General features: G+C 48.5%; 1 protein-coding gene across 3 annotated transcripts in view; it reads right to left on the minus strand.

Annotated features, from left to right (window-relative positions):
• SLC25A44 (solute carrier family 25 member 44) overlaps positions 1-15,613 on the minus strand; it is a 33,703-nt gene extending 18,090 nt beyond the window's left edge. For 2 of the 3 annotated variants that reach the window (XR_011199994.1, XM_069218007.1), the window contains exon 1: positions 15,464-15,613. The gene's annotated coding sequence lies outside the window, so the exon portion shown is untranslated. The remainder of the gene's footprint in view (positions 1-15,463) is intronic. The other variant, XM_069218008.1, reaches the window with a different exon arrangement.
• Positions 15,614-15,830: the final 217 nt, after the last annotated feature.

The raw sequence follows: 15,830 nt of genomic DNA on the forward strand, positions 1-15,830 counted from the left end.
GCTTCAGAGTTGTCATTGTCCAATTGATAACACCATAAGCCAAAATTGTATCTTCCTGGGCCATTTGGTTCTAGATAGTAGTTTAATCATGGAATGCCCAAGCAACTGTACCCTCGAAAAGGCTGCAAACAATTAGAATCATTCTACGACTTCTGCATAGAAACTTGGGAACATGTTCATCAACAGATCAAAATATTAAAAGTCTGACTGCTCCAAGCTTTTTTTTTGTATGTCACTTATCACGTCCTGGTAACAAAATTCTTATACATACGTTTACTTCATTAAAGAAGTTGGGAAATAACAACTGCCCTAAACTTTGAAATGAAAGAATGTAAACATATGATTAAAGCAAGGTAACTGAGAGTAATAATTTCTCAACAGCATCGAGCGTGTGCCCTGCTTTCAGAAAATGAAATCTTTGGACTGATGTAAAGTGGAAGTGGCACAGAATTAAGAGTAGCAGTGGCTTCCTTCATGTGTGATTAGTCTGTAACACTATCAAGATCAAACATGCAAGCCACGTGACTTCTTTGGCTGTAGCGACTTAGGTCACATATTTAGATGATTGCCATCAATTTGGACTTTGAGAACCAGCAAACAACGTGGCTGGTTATAGTTAGGACACACAAACGTTCAGAGGCTTTAACTAAATACTGGCACAATTTTGTTTAGGATTTAAACGAGAAGCTTAAAGGCGATACACAGCACTTTTGTTAAGTGGTAGTCCCTCCGCCCTGTCTTCCAGTGACCTTTCGTTTCAGTTCAGAAAAGGCTCAGTTTATGATAGTTAAAAAAAATAAACCATGTACACCATGAATTATCTGTACTTGGATAGTCGGACATTAACCTTTCTCGGTAATACGCAAAATGGGCATAAGCTTATGATGAGTTTTAAACTATAAACCGTAGCATAAATAGACATCCATCCTCACTATCTACAGTCTATGCAGTTCCTTGCATGAAAGTATTTTTCTATTGCATCAAACAAGCAGAAAATCTGGCTATAAAAAAATGGAAATCGTCTATTTTATCTTTATTTCTAGGAGTTACAAAAATGTTTAAAGTAATTAAATAATCAAGCGGCAGTGTCAGTTAAAGAAAAAAACGGTATGCATTTATTTAGAAACATCTAAAACCAAATGTAGTAAAACCGCCTATTGCTTTTTGGCGCTTACTTTCTTTTATTGCTGGCTTCATCTTCATTTATTTCCTTGCTTCTTTGGTCAGCACCTGCCAACTTCACGTCCTTTAGATATGTTTGCCACTCCCCTTGAGCATTGTCCCAAAACTTGTCTTTACACTGATTGTGTTTTCAGAGCTACTTTTTAAATTTTAGGTGAAGCACTCCATAAGAGTGAATGTGCTTGGAGGCTGTCGCCCTCATGTGCTTCTACCCACCCCTCTCCCATCCCTCACCGCGTTTTGTACTTGCTCTCTCCCATTAAACCTGGGTTATTGCTTGTTCACTTTCACCCCCCACACACACCCTTCGGTATTGTTGCTTACTCCATCCCATTCTCTTGTCCCACTCTGTTTTGACTTGTCCCCTCCCATAAATCCATGTGGCTTGCCCGCTCAAAACCTCCCTACCCTTAGAGTTGTGGCTTGCCACCTCCAGTCCGTGTCCTTGTTGTTGCGTGCCCCCTAAACCCGGCTCCTTGTTTTACTTGCCCCAGCCCATTCATCTTCTGGTTGCTGCTTGCTCCCTCCCAGCCTCTAATTGGTATTGCCCCTCCTACTCTTCTGCCTTTCTTTCTATATGTTGTTGCTTGTCCCGCACTGCTGCTGCTGCTGACAAAGCCAACAGCTTGAAAAGACAAGACATACTGGCTTTATCAATGCCCGTACCTCGAGTTGTCAAATATATAGATATCATAAAGGCAACCTTGTGCCTCTGCAGTTAAGGTGGATACCTCACTCTTTATAATGTCTACCTACTATATTTATCTTACCCAGGTTTAGTGTAGATTGGTCAAAGGGAGGTGGGTGGGTAAATATTTTTGGGGGACCAATAAAAATGTTTCAAATTTGCTGCAGATCAGAAAAAATGCCTCAAGAAGTCCCAGGGGTCACCAAATCATTTTACAGTTGCCAGTGTAAAGGGATTTTCCACAGGAACATTTTGTGCCAGCTTAACTATGAAACAGCGGAATGGATGGTCACCAAACGCATATGGTAAAGTGGTCTTCTTGTGCCTTTTCTTAGAGTAATGAAAATCTGTTCAGCAGTTCCGGAGACCAACCACAAAATGTGGGTTTACAATGTGCATGTCAAGGGGGGCGTGGCCAAGCCGAACATAGCGGACGCGAGCTAATAGAGCTCTGTGCCGCACCCGGCTTATCCGTCACCACCTGGGTGACAGAGGAGCAGAGTTGGCCTCACTCTTTATAATGTCTACCTACTATATTTATCTTACCCAGGTTTAGTGTAGATTGGTCAAAGGGAGGTGGGTGGGTAAATATTTTTGGGGGACCAATAAAAATGTTTCAAATTTGCTGCAGATCAGAAAAAATGCCTCAAGAAGTCCCAGGGGTCACCAAATCATTTTACAATTGCCACTGTAAAAGGATTTTCCACAGGAACATTTTGTACCAGCTTAACTATGAAACAGCGGAATGGATGGTCACCAAACGCATATGGTAAAGTGGTCTTTTTGTGCTTTTTCTTAGAGTAATGAAAATCTGTTCAGCAGTTCCGGACACCAACCACAAAATGTGGGTTTACAATGTGCATGTCAAGGGGGGCGTGGCCAAGCCGAACATGGCGGACGCGAGCTAATAGAGATCTGTGCCGCGCCAGGCTTATCCGTCGCCACCTGGGTGACAGAGGAGCAGAGTTGGCCCGCGGTCGGACTGGGGCCCGTGCGGTCTTGGGCTCGCTGGGGCAGGGAGCCGGTCTTCTGCAGCGGCCCGCGGCGGAACTGAGACGGGACTGCGTGGGTCGGGCCTGCTGGTTTGGGCAGAGGAGAGGCGCGGCCGTGTGGAGTGGCGCGCGGCGGGAGCCGGATCTCTGGGCCAGGGTGCCTTTGCAGAGAGGTCTCCTTTTGACTGCTGCTCCCCGGGGAGGTGAGGAGGCACACCGGGGACGACGAGGAGTGTGAGGCAGGCAGGCGGGCGGCCTGCGCGGGCCTTCCGAGGGCCGGTGATGGACCCAGGCTGGATCTGCTGGGCCTTCCTGAGACTCAGTGGGGCCCCAGCGGTGGCTGGACGGAGCCGGTTTGTGGTGGTGGAGGGAAGAAGGCACCCCCTGAGGATTGGAGCCCCGCCCTGGGGCACACAGAGTACTGCCGGCGTGAAGTGACCGGGGCTGTGTCGGGCCCCGGGGGGAGCCGCTGACGAACGACTGTGCCCTCTCTGGGCTTGGCTAGCCAGTTTTTGGTGGTGGAGGGAAGAAGGCACCCTCCCTGAGGATTGGAGCCCCGTCCTGGGGCACATTGAGAGTGCTACCGGCGTGAGGTGATCGGGGCTGTGTCGGGCCCGGGGGGAGCCGGTGGCGAACAACCGTGCCCGCTCTGGGCTTGGCTGGCTTGCTGGGGCCTTACGGGCTGATGGTGGGACCTGCGAGGCTGGAAGAAGTGCTGAGAGCCTAGAGGTGAGGAGACCGTGGGCCGGGCTGCTCGTGCTGCCGTGTGGTGCTGAGCTGGTGGCCCCGGCAATCGGGCCCGGACTATCCATTACCCAGGGTGACTGTGAGAGAGTAGAGGACCTGTGGAGACATTCGCGGCCAGCTGCCTGCCAACAACGAGGAGGGTGCCACGTGGGGGACCACGTTTGATGCAGATCCCTGCAGAGCCAGTTGCTGCTGGAGGTTAGTGGTGCGGAGCTGGGAGCAGTCATGGGCTGTTCCGATGGGCATCAGGTTGTGATACCTCTGGTGGCGGGATACTCTCTTGGTCATTTTGCCCCAGCTGAGGTCGTTTGGGGGTACGGAGCGGATACAGCAGGCGACGAGGCGGTGAGTGGCAGTTTGGGAACAGGTGGAAACTTGAGACTTGGAGTATGGCGGGGACGGGGTGTTTGCGCTCTGGTGCCGGAGCTGGGAGGTCGCAGGACTCGGTGGTACAGGACAGCCAGAAACTAGATGCAGTACTTGCTGCGGTGGAGCGCATTGGAGATTCGTTGGAGCACACCCGCACATCGCTGGAAGCCAAAATAGACAAGGTGGCCAGCGACCTTGTCCTGCTTCATGCTGACCATTGCAAGTTGGTGGACAAAACTGGCGAGATCGAGGCGAGGGTGGACGAGCTGACGCCGACGGCCTCCCGTCTAAAGTCAGAGATGGAGAATGTGTGGGCCCGCTTGGTGGAGTTGGTGCGCCGGGTGGAAGATGCAGAGGGACGCTCCAGGAGGAACAATATTAGAGTGGAAGGCTTGCCAGAGGGAGCCGAGGGCCAGGTTCTGGTGGCCTACTCAGAGAGTTGGCTGCGGGGGCTGGTGCCGGCAGGTGGCCTTACTCCTTTCTTCACTGTGGAGCATACACATCGGATTCCCACGCGGCCAAGACCGCCGGGGAGTGCTCCTCGTCCATTCATCATCCGCCTCCTCCACTACGCGGACAGAGACGTTGTACTGCGAACTGTGAGGGCCGCCTCGCCTCCTCGGGTGGACGGTGTGCAGATCTTACTGTTCCCGGACTATACCCTAGCGGTGCAGAGGGACCGGGCTTCCTACTTGCCTTTGAAATGTAAGCTCCGGTCCCTCAGCTTAAATTACTCTTTGCTGTTCCCTGCTAATCTGCGCATCATGGCGGAGAACAAGTCACATTTCTTTGCCACACCTGAGGTGGCGTGGGAGTGGCTTGAGTCATCGGGCCTGGCCTCGGGCAGCGCTGCGGAGCGAGCTGTGCCGGTGCCTCGAGGTAAGCGTAGCCGGGGTAGAGGCGAAATCCTTGCTGGTCCTGTGGCGTGTGCACCAGACTTGGAGCAACTAATGCAGGACAGGAGGGAAGCGATACACTCTTCTGCGGCTATCAGCGCATCCCCGCTGGCTTCGGAGTCGGACACTGAACTTTCGCAGCCGCCTAGTGATCGACCTGTTACTCCGGACCACCTCTCGGAGTTGGGCCTCATTGGGGGTCCGCCCATGAAACCGGCCACAGCGGACAAACTCTTTTAAGGGATGTTTGTGTTGAGTTGGAAAATTGTACATTGCTGGAACTGTCCATCTGGCTTGTAGTATGTGCCAGCCTTTCATCGGCATGATTCAGGAAGTGTGCTGATGGTAGCTATGGTTGTTGAGTGTGGGCGCCCAACCTTGGGTGGCTGCGCGTGTGGCCGCTGGCGCTGTGCCTGCTCTTGTGCGCTGCGGGCCCCTGCGGTTGATAGATGTGATCTTCCTCTTATGTCCCCTCCTCCCCCCCCCCCCCCCCTTTCTCTGTTATCTGCTGTAGCCGGGCAGTATGACTTGCGTTTGGATTGCTTCTCTGTGGGATTGGCCTACCCCATACCCCTACTAGTGGAGACACATAATGTGTGGTTGTACGCTACTTTTTCGTTGTTGGGTTTGGGCGGTGACCTGTTGTTTTGTCTATCTGCTCTGATGGTATTAGTTATGTATTGGTCATGCTGGAGGGCATCTACTGAGTACCCGATGGATGGGAGAATGTTAAGGTTGATGTGGTGCTGTAAGGAGGGGCGCGGCTGTGTTGGAGGAGGGGTGGTTTGTTACATATGACATGTCTTCATACACTGCGATTACTTGGAACGTGAGAGGCATACACACCACCAGGCGCCGATACGCTATCTATTCCTATCTTAGAAGGCACTCAGTCTACTTGGCGTTTTTGCAGGAGACGCACCTGGTGGGTTTGGAGATCCCACGGTTGCGCCGATGCTGGTGAGGGCAATTGTGTGCGGCAAGTCACTCGGCGTATGCTAGGGGTTCATTGATTTGGATTAGAGGGGGCACTCCCTTTGCAGCGGAGGAGCAGATCGTGGACCCGCAGGGTAGATTTGTTCTGGTTCGGGGGAAGCTGGCAGGTCATGCTGTAGTGCTAGGTTCTATTTATGCTCCAAATGTGGACCAGACCTCTTTTCTGTATGGACTGTCCCAACATTTGGCGGGCTGGAACGATTTTCCATGGCTGTTGGGCGGAGATTTCAACAGTGTGCTTGATGTTGATCTGGAACGCTCCTTTCCGCCGTTGCCTACGTTCCCGGGTGTGGCTGCTGCACGCGGTTTGGTGACCTGGACTCAGCAATGGCAACTGGTAGATATATGGCGGCAGCGGCACGTTAGCGACAGGGTCTATTCCTTCTACTCTGCCCTGCACTCTCTCCATGTGCGTTTAGATAGAATGCTCTGCACTCCGAACTTGGCCTCAGTAATAGTGAATACAGATTACTTGGGGCGCACGCACTCGGATCACAACCCGCTGCTTGTGGGCCTGAGTTGGGAGTCCTCCTACCCGGCTGTTCCCACTTGGAGGCTGAGGCCAGAACTGTTGGAAGACGCTGCTTTCAAAGCGTCACTGTGCGCTGAGATCCCGGAATATTTTGAGCACAATGATGGCACTGCTTTGTCGGGTTTGGTAGAGTGGGATGCCTTCAAAGTTTTTATCCGGGGACACTGCCTGGGAACTCAATGTAACTTGAGCCGTACCGTTGAACGCGACCTGGCTCGGGCGGAGCGCGTTGTGCTGCGGCCGGAAAGGGAGGCGGCTGGTAGTCAGACCGAAAATTTTATGGTGGCGGCGGCCCGCGCTGAACACCTATCGCTGCTCATGCTTCGGCTGATAAAGCCGGTAAGCTGCTGGCTTGGTTGATCTGACATGATTGTGAGAGAGGACTGATAATGGAGATCTGCTCGCGGGCGGGGGGACTGGTACACACGCCCGGGGAGATACAAGCTGAGTTTACGAGGCATTATAGGGCACTCTATGCCTCAGGGTGCCTCCCATGGGCAATTCCTGCAGTGAATTTCTCGCCGGGGTTGAGCTTCCGTGTCTAAAGGAGGAACAGATGGAGGCACTTGAAGCGCCTCTTGATCTTGAGGAGATAAAGTCCAGTATCCGTGAGCTCGCATCCGGTAAAACGCCAGGCCCGGATGGTTTGCCAGTTGACTTTTACAAGGCCTTTGCGTCACAATTGGCACCCAAGTTGCTCCTTATGTACGAGGAAGCTGAGCGGAGTGGTTGTTTGTCAGCCACTCAGAGGGAAGCGTTGTTAGTCTCCCTTCCCAAACCTGGGAGGGACCCAGCGGAGATGGGATCGTTCCGGCCCCTGGCAATGCTGAACACAGACTATAAAATATTAGCCAAGGCCCTGGCGGAGCACCTTGCGCCGAGTGTGCCAGACTTGATTCACCCCGATCAGAACGGGTTTGTGCCGGCTAGAGACACCTCACATAATATTAGAAGGTTCTTCCGTGTCATGCAGTACACGGGGCAGGTTGCCTTGTCCTAGATTTGGAGAAGGCCTTTGACTCTCTAGAGTGTCCCTACCTGTTTAAGGTGTTGCAGTGGTTTGGTATGGAGCCATCCTTCATCCGGCTGGTTAAACTGTTATACACCAAGCCACAGGTTCGGGTGAAGCTGGGGTCCGTGATATCGGAGCCGATCCGGGTGTGCAGGGGCACGAGACAAGCTGTCCTCTTTTGCCGCTGCTGTTCTCACTCGCCATGGGGCCCCTAGCAGCAGCTCTGCGTAAAGAAGGGAATGACTGGGGTATCACCCTAGGGGACGGTCTGCACATAGTGTTGTTGTATGCTGACGACCTTCTCCTGTACTTTAGAGATGTCACGCAGATCCTGTCAGAGGTTGGGTTGCTGCTACAGCGCTTCGCGTTGATATCCGGCCTCAGGATCAATTGGTCTAAGTCGTGCCTTTTCCCATTTGACCATGGGCTCTCGGATCCGGGGCTTAGTCTGGCTGGGAGTCCTGTTCCGTGGCAGCCATGCACGTTCCGATATCTGGGCATACGAATCTACCATCGTGAGAAGGATCTGGTCGACGGCAACCTCACAAAAGCGGTGTCTTCGATCAAAGCTCAAATGTCCTATTGGAGCACGCTACCATTCGGTGGCGGGCAGGATAGCACTCTTGAAGATGGTAATCGTGCCGCGCCTTTTGTACTTTTTTTCCAACCTCCTGCACTATGTTCCCCCTGGTTTCTTTAGAGCCCTGGAGTCAGGGCTGGAGGACTTTATATGGAATGGTGGCCGATGCAGAGTTGCCCTGAGGAAGTTGTATTTGCCGCCCAACAGGGGCGGACTAACAGTCCCTAATCTGGAGCACTACTACCTGGCAGCCCAGCTCCAGTGGGTGTCCAGGTGGCTGGCGGGTGTCCAACTCGCTGACACGGCGTCCGAGCGAGGTCCCTGGTCGCTGCTGCTGATTCAGCACTTATTCCATCCACTTGCGCGTGCGCCGACTCCGCGACAGCTATTCCTCAGGCTAGCCCATAGATGTTTTCGTAGATCCCTCTGGCTCACGGGCGAGTAGTCCCATTTGCGCCGGCCTTGGCGCTGTTGGGCACGCCGCAAGGTCATAGAGTCACATCAGACTCGGAACTACACGCGTGGCATGAGGAGGAGCTGTGTACACTGGGCGATCTTTACGACGAAGGCCAGTTCCTCTCGTTTGCTTGGCTTCAGGAGCTGGAGTTGCCGTCCGGACAGTTCCTCCTGTGCAGTTCCTTGTTGCGAGCCCCGAGATCCGGATGGGGGGATATCTCGGTGGCTCCCCCCGCGCATCTGCTGATTCAATACTTACAGGTGATGGGTCGGGGTTGACGCTTGATTAGCTGGCTTGCAGACGCGTTGTGAACTCATACTGACCTGGAGAGTGGCGCGCTGCGTTCGGTCTGGGAGGAGGATGTGGGTAGTCCAATCACGGAGGCGCAGTGGAAGTTGGCTCTTTCGGGCCACCTTAACATACCCCGTAATTCCAGATTTCGGCTAATTCAGTTCTACATAGTTCACAGAGCCTACCTCACTCCAGCTCATGTGAATAAATATTTTGCCCGCCGGGATGCGGCCGGTCCCCGTTGCCACGGAGTGGGCGTAGATTTGCTGCACATGGTGTGGTCCTGCCCTAGTTTGTGCTCCTATTGGAGGGTGGTAATCAACAATTTATCGGACTGCACGGCGTGGCAGGTCCCGTTCACCTGGGAGGCGTGCGTGCTGGGATTGTACCCTAGAAGTAAGCGTCAGAGCGGAGGTGCGCTTTACGGACCTGGGACTAATCGTGGCAAATCGACTAGTGACTCGTTGGTGGAAATCGCCGGACCCCTCGCCGGTGCAGGCTTGGAGACGCTCTCTTGAGGTATGGGCGGGGGCCGAGGGAGTAGCATTGAAGAGGGAGGAGGTGTTGGGGCTGTGCCAATTTCCGTTGTCGGCTGGCTGGGAGGGGCTGATGGTGCAATTGCGGAACATGAGCGGGGATCCAGGGGAGGGGGAGTTGGTTTAGCGCGAATGAGGGCCTGTTAATGCTGTGGTGCGCTGCGATGGGGGAGTGTGTGTGTGACCTAGCGTGATTTGAAGCAGTGCTGGAAGTCGGAAAGGCACAGTTTGCGGGATTTGGCGCCCGGCTCAGCCCCTCTACCAGGATGCCGGATTGATGCAGATTAATCCTCAACACGATCGGAAGGTGATGAAGTGGAGCTTAATTGTATGGATGCACAGTAACCAGCAGTTGTTATTGTTTGTAAGGTTTGTTTTTTGAAATGTTTATAGCATCTACCCTCTCCATACTGACATTTGAGCTACAAACTATGCGATGGGAGTATTGGTGCAACGGTTGGTGTGGTCTTGTAATGCACTCACTAAACAGCTATTAGCTACTTCTTATGCTCTCAAGCCGCAGCTGCAAGTCATGTTAATATTAGTGGGGTAATCCTGATAAGAGTGTGCGGTGGAGCCCAATTCGTAGAGGGTTCAGAGGATAAACCAAATACCTGGACTAACATTAGCCATGTTACTTGACCTGTTGCACTGATTTGTCATTACTCAGCCGAGTGGTTATCCAGTTGAAGCGAAGCCACACAATGCATTATGTCTAAATGTCATTGGGTTATAATTATGTTCTAAAGTTGTGATAAAATGCCAATAAACAGATTCATGGAAAATACAATGCGCATATCAAAACAGATTTAGGTTAAAGAAATAAAGCCTGGACATGCATGGTTAATAGGACCATATTGTGCATTCACATCACTAAACGTATGAGCAAGGGGCACTTTTAAGTGTTGCCAGGGTGTAGGTGGTGGGGAATTCCACTGTTTTTAATTAATGCCCAACGTTTGTGTTGGGGTGGATAACATCCCCTTTGGGACTTTTACATATAACCACCATCACCTTGCCGAAGAGCATGGAGAGGGAAATAACACTCTTGACTAGGCCAAACAAAATCAGGGTTAAATGCCCCCTCGCCTTGCCTATGGCAAGGACCACATCCCTACAAGTGATGGTTATGGGATAATAACCCAAAATGCTTCCACAAGGATTCAAGTAAGTCACAGGCCTGGATCTAAAAACTGGATTATATCAGGACTTTTAGTTGCTGGGTGAACTCTCCAAGAAGGGACTAAAGGTAAATCCATCAAATCATTGGTATGTACTAGAAACTGGATTTTAGGGTGATAGTTCAACTTTGACTTAAAACAGTGATATCTCAGAAACCTCAGGGCTCAAATTGTTTCAGAACCCAGGTGCATAAAATCAGGGACTACTCTAGTAAATATGGAGAAGATGAAAAACCTATGTGGCATTCAAAGATGAAAACAGAAATGTATTTCCTCTGCAGTGCATCAGATAGTATTGAGCATGTCAGGATGATGCAGGCACAACATAATACCGGAATGATCTCTCTGCAGGTTCTTGACCCCCTTGATGTCGATATGTTAATGAGTCGCTTATGGCACGCAGGGTCCTCGTGGAATCTAGGCAGCTTACTGCCTTAGGTCACCTGGATCAAATTTTTGTTGTTATTGGTCAGGTGCCTACTCCTCTTCAACTTCAGTAATAGAGATTCCTCCAAATCCAGGTCAGTGCAGCAGGATTGGTCAAGATACCAGATCAGGCGACACTACAAAAACATGCAGAATTCTGTGCCTGGTAAACATCTCTCTGGGAAGTTATAACAGAGTCTCCTTACAAGTGTAGTTTAAGAGAAAATACTGGGCATATGAATACAGTATTTATAATGCTTTGAGGTCACTGGTGGAAAACAAGTGTAAACTAAAGTCCAAGCTTTCTTCAGCATTTAAATATGATCCATGTTGGATACAGTGCTTCTTTCTGGATGGCCGTATTAACTAGTAGTGCTGTGTGCAGTGACTCGAGGAGCAGCAGTCCCTAGGCCATGTCACCTTTAAAGGTGACATCTTGTACAACTCATAGGTGGATGTGGGGATTTGGCACAGATACTGTGGGCTTTCAGGATTTTAATATGTCATATGGTCTCCCTAAATATCTATAAGATTGTATACATGTATGAGGTGCAGGAAGCATGCAGGCTGTCAGATTCCTAAGCAAGAAGAAAGACGGCCTGAAGTGGCACCACCAGCCTACATATTTCACTGTGTAATGCACAGGACACGATTCACGCTGCACATGATCTCCCAGCAACTGAACACCGTGTCACGTTTTCATGAAGAAAGACTTGGTCTTGTGATCAACATATTGTCCCAGATAATCAACGAGAGATAGCTCTCCACATCTTGGAAATAAGTGGGTCTTATATGCCCCTTTTGCTGAGAAAGCAATTCACATGTAAAACTTAAGAGGAATTATAGTGGAGATGGGGAGGATGGGCACTAACACACTGATTATTTTGGTCAACTGAAGGAGGCTACACTTTAGGCACCTTAAGTAGTAAGCCTTAACAATGGCCCTAGGTCTATCTGCAGATGTGGGTCTAAATATGGTCCGTGGTCTCCTTTTTTTTTTTTTTTTTTTTTTTTAAACCTTTGCTATAAGCGACCTGTTATTTCAGTGTAGCTTATGTATCGCAAACAGTCACTGTGGGTCACTTATTGAAGGGGGCAGGTCGACTGAAAGAAAAAGAAGCACAGTGCAACAGGGACAGCAAGCAGTAACATAGTAGCAAAGGCAGCTTTCAAATAACCAACACATTGATGAGTATGGTCGTGCATTGGCTCACAATGACTGGGACGACCAATAAGGGCAAATTAAGTAGAGCTTTGGAAAGGAAGGATTAAAGCGTTATGTTGAAATAGGATTTTTGAGATCGGATGTCGTTCTATTTGGAATGAATAACTGACTTAATCTGATCTTTCAAGGGGACCTTCAGCATAAAAAATGTCCTCTAATAAGCCATGACACTCCACACACCATTGTCCTACTGCCCTGCACCAGTAGAGAAAATCGGTATGCCTGGCCGTAACCCATAGCTTTGCCAGGTGGCTTGAAGCCTTTTGGAACCAGTGCAGACAAAAACCAATTCCAAGATACTGATGTATTAAAATTTCAGGTGGCCTGAATTCCGAAGATGACTTATGTCCATAAGGGAGGTAGTAGGGGGGAGGGCAAGGTTCTGTTGTTTATACTAGGAGAGTTTAAGTCACAAAAGCACAGTCCTACAAGTGTATGCCACACGAGTCTCTGTTCAGCCAATTAATGTCATGCTGACAACACTCTTCCCTACCCAGAAAGAGCGGAGGCCAAAAGAAAGTAAGCCATCAAATGAGTCGTTATGTGTTAGACCAATATGGTCGATCACCAGATATCAATATACCGACTGGACGGAGTACGGGACGAGGAGAAAGCTTAAAGGGAGAACTAATCATGATAGTTGCATCAAGCTGACCTTCCAACCCATCTAACATTTGGACTTTGCAAGTGTACTGATTGTATTGTTTTGTAATCGTATTTATATATCGCTTACTACCCCTGACGAGGCGTCGAAGCGTTTTTCGGTGAGTGGCACTCTACTCTGGAACCCAACAAGAATTAGTGATGGATTAGTACTGGGAAATAAGGAGTACAGTTTTAGTATTATTAGGAGTTAATTTGAGCCGCAGATATGAGAATTTGTTAGTTAGATTGACTGGAGTAATGGAGGGGTGGAAAGGGAAAGAAATCCAGAAGTATTAATTGGGAGTATATCCTTAATTTACTCAACCCAAAGGTTTGGGATGAGTAAAGGGGGATGGAGGAGGGAAGAGTATGTGGAAGGGTTAGGAAGAGCATAGTAGCAGGGTGAGATAAATGCGGGAGAATTTAGTAGGGTTGTGTGTGAGATCACGGTAGTAGAGTGAGGTTTGGTGAGTTAGATGTGGAAGTGGAGGGAAGAGCTTAGGCAGAGTTATTTAGGAGATGAAAGTAGTAGAAAGGATTTGGGATGAGTCAGAGTGAGAATGGAGGATAGTTTGATAGAGACATGACATATGATGATGGCTAGATAAGTGTGATGAGATGAGAGCAGGAATTCATAGATATCTAGTATAACAACCCACCCAGGAGCCATGCAATGACCTCCGAACATGCCAAGCACAGAAACAACATATACACATACACATATATATATATATATATATATACACACACACAAACGTGAATACACACACATATGCACATACAATACATTTTTAGAACCATGGGTAAAATATACTTAGTCAAACAGGTTTAAAGAGTATGTGTGTATTTTATTGTTATGACATAGTAGCGATACATATTTTCTAAAGAACTATACATAACTAGAAATATACACATAATCTGAAAAAAATATTTATCAACATAGGCATATGCAGTCCACAGTTGTTTGAATATGGTGGTTATGAAGGAAAGAGCCAACTCTTGAGTAGTTTTCTGAAGACAAGGAAGTTATCTGTGGCTATTATAGTTATTTTAAAAGCATTTGGAAAAGTTATTCCCCACAGGGATGGGATGGGGAAAGAAGAGAGAGAAAGAGAAAGTGAGAAAGAGAGAAAGATATATATATATATATATATAAATATATATATATATAAATATATAAAAAACTGTTCACCATTTGTTAGTTGTTTAAAGATTGTACCTGAGAACTATTGTCCCTGCTTGTGTGCATCTCCACCTCAAACATTATGTGTTTGCCATCTGGCGAGGGGCTGTCACAATGCCCGATGACTGGGCTGCCTTAATTCCACCCAGCTCACCACAAAATGAGTCCTCCACTTGGAACCCAGACGTTCCCCAATACAAAAAAAGTCTCCAGCATCACTCCAACGCTTACTTCACTTTGATGGCTTCACAAAGACTGTCACTGTCTGGCCTGAAGACTGCATGCATCACATACAGGGAGGTTCATTTGAACAAACATGAGCACTCTAAAAAACAACTCAGCTCTCTGGTAGAAATAAAACTCGAAGAAGGAAACCTCTAATTAAGCTGCACAAGCGAATAAGCAAATTCAAAAAGTCTAGTGCACTGAAACAATCACCTCTAACTAAGCTACACAAGCGAATAAGCAAATTCAAAAAGTATATTACATTGAAACAATAATACTCTTAAAATGTTCCAAAGATTTGGAAAACTATTCCAAAAGGCCACGTCAATCTCCCATTTCAAAAGAGACTACAAACGGTGTTTGTTAAATGGCCTTTCATAATTTCTACCAGACTATTGTATTTTGTCTTCTCAAATCATGTACAGCAAAGATAACAATGTTTTTGAAGTCCTAGGTGTCACGTTTACCGGCATGTTTCTTTGTTTGTCTCACTTTTATTCTATGCCTTGTCTCTTTAAAGTGCTCTGCCACTCTGGGCACATGGCCTTGATGGGCTATGAGGAGATTAGTAAACACATTTCAAACTTTCTGATGTGAATCAACCCTACCTGGCTCTCTTTAATGGGCCGGTGTCCAACTCCCTTTTAGTTGGCAAGGAACTGAGGCACTGTCAACAATCACAAATTACTTCTAAATACAGAGGTGGCTGAAGGAACAAGCACGTGTTTATTCCATTTAAATACACCAAGGAGGATCTTACAACATCTAAAATCCCATCCACATATGATGGTAGTAAAGTCTTTGTCAATTACAAATTAAGACAACTGGTATGGTAGTAATTTGGCAAGCTTTTAAAAGGTATTCGCCGCATTACAACTGATTCAAAAAGGAGAGGTCGGTACCACTCTCGGCAACTCTGCATAAACCCCATTCAAGCATATCTGTAAGTCCCTACATCGGACCCTGTTTCTTTGCCAAAAAATCCGAGAGGGATATTACGACACGTATTTTGGCCGACTGCCCAAGAACTTGATATTTTCTCATTCAAGCACTGTGAAAAAGAGCTGGAGACCATTCACTCTCACTGACACAAGAACTGCAATGCATTTACCTTAGTTTAGGAGACAACTCCTAGGCATATGTTACCACTAGTCTCTTAATTAGTCACCTAGATGCAAGGGCGTGAGTAAGAAAATACACCTCCTTGCAAAGACACCCGAACACCTAGGCCCCGAGAAACATAAAGTACGCTATCTTCCAAGTTGCTTAACTTCAAGGTGACCATCAGTCATCTACTTACACGGACCCTCGGTAAAATCAGCCACATATCCATTCTCCGTTACAGAGCCCGTAAATTCAGCCAAACATCCATTCCTCTGGATTGGTTTTCTTACGGACGACATTTGTCGTAAGTTCAGAGCTTCCGGGTCGCACGGCAACCAACCCCGTGACTTGGACAAATTCTGTTAGCCGTCAGACAGTGGGAGCGGCCTTAATATCTAAAGTAAACTGTGATTGGACTACGGTCAACGCCTCAGCCAACCTTAGTAGAACGCATCGAAATGTTATATGCTCATTGGCTGTGGAGTCCTCACGTGTGCCAATGTCTAAAACACTGCGAGTCGTCCTACCCCGATTGGCTACGCCGCATCGTGTTGGGGCTGGCT

The sequence above is a fragment of the Pleurodeles waltl genome, chromosome 12 (genome assembly GCF_031143425.1).
Source record: "Pleurodeles waltl isolate 20211129_DDA chromosome 12, aPleWal1.hap1.20221129, whole genome shotgun sequence".
NCBI lineage: Eukaryota > Metazoa > Chordata > Amphibia > Caudata > Salamandridae > Pleurodeles > Pleurodeles waltl.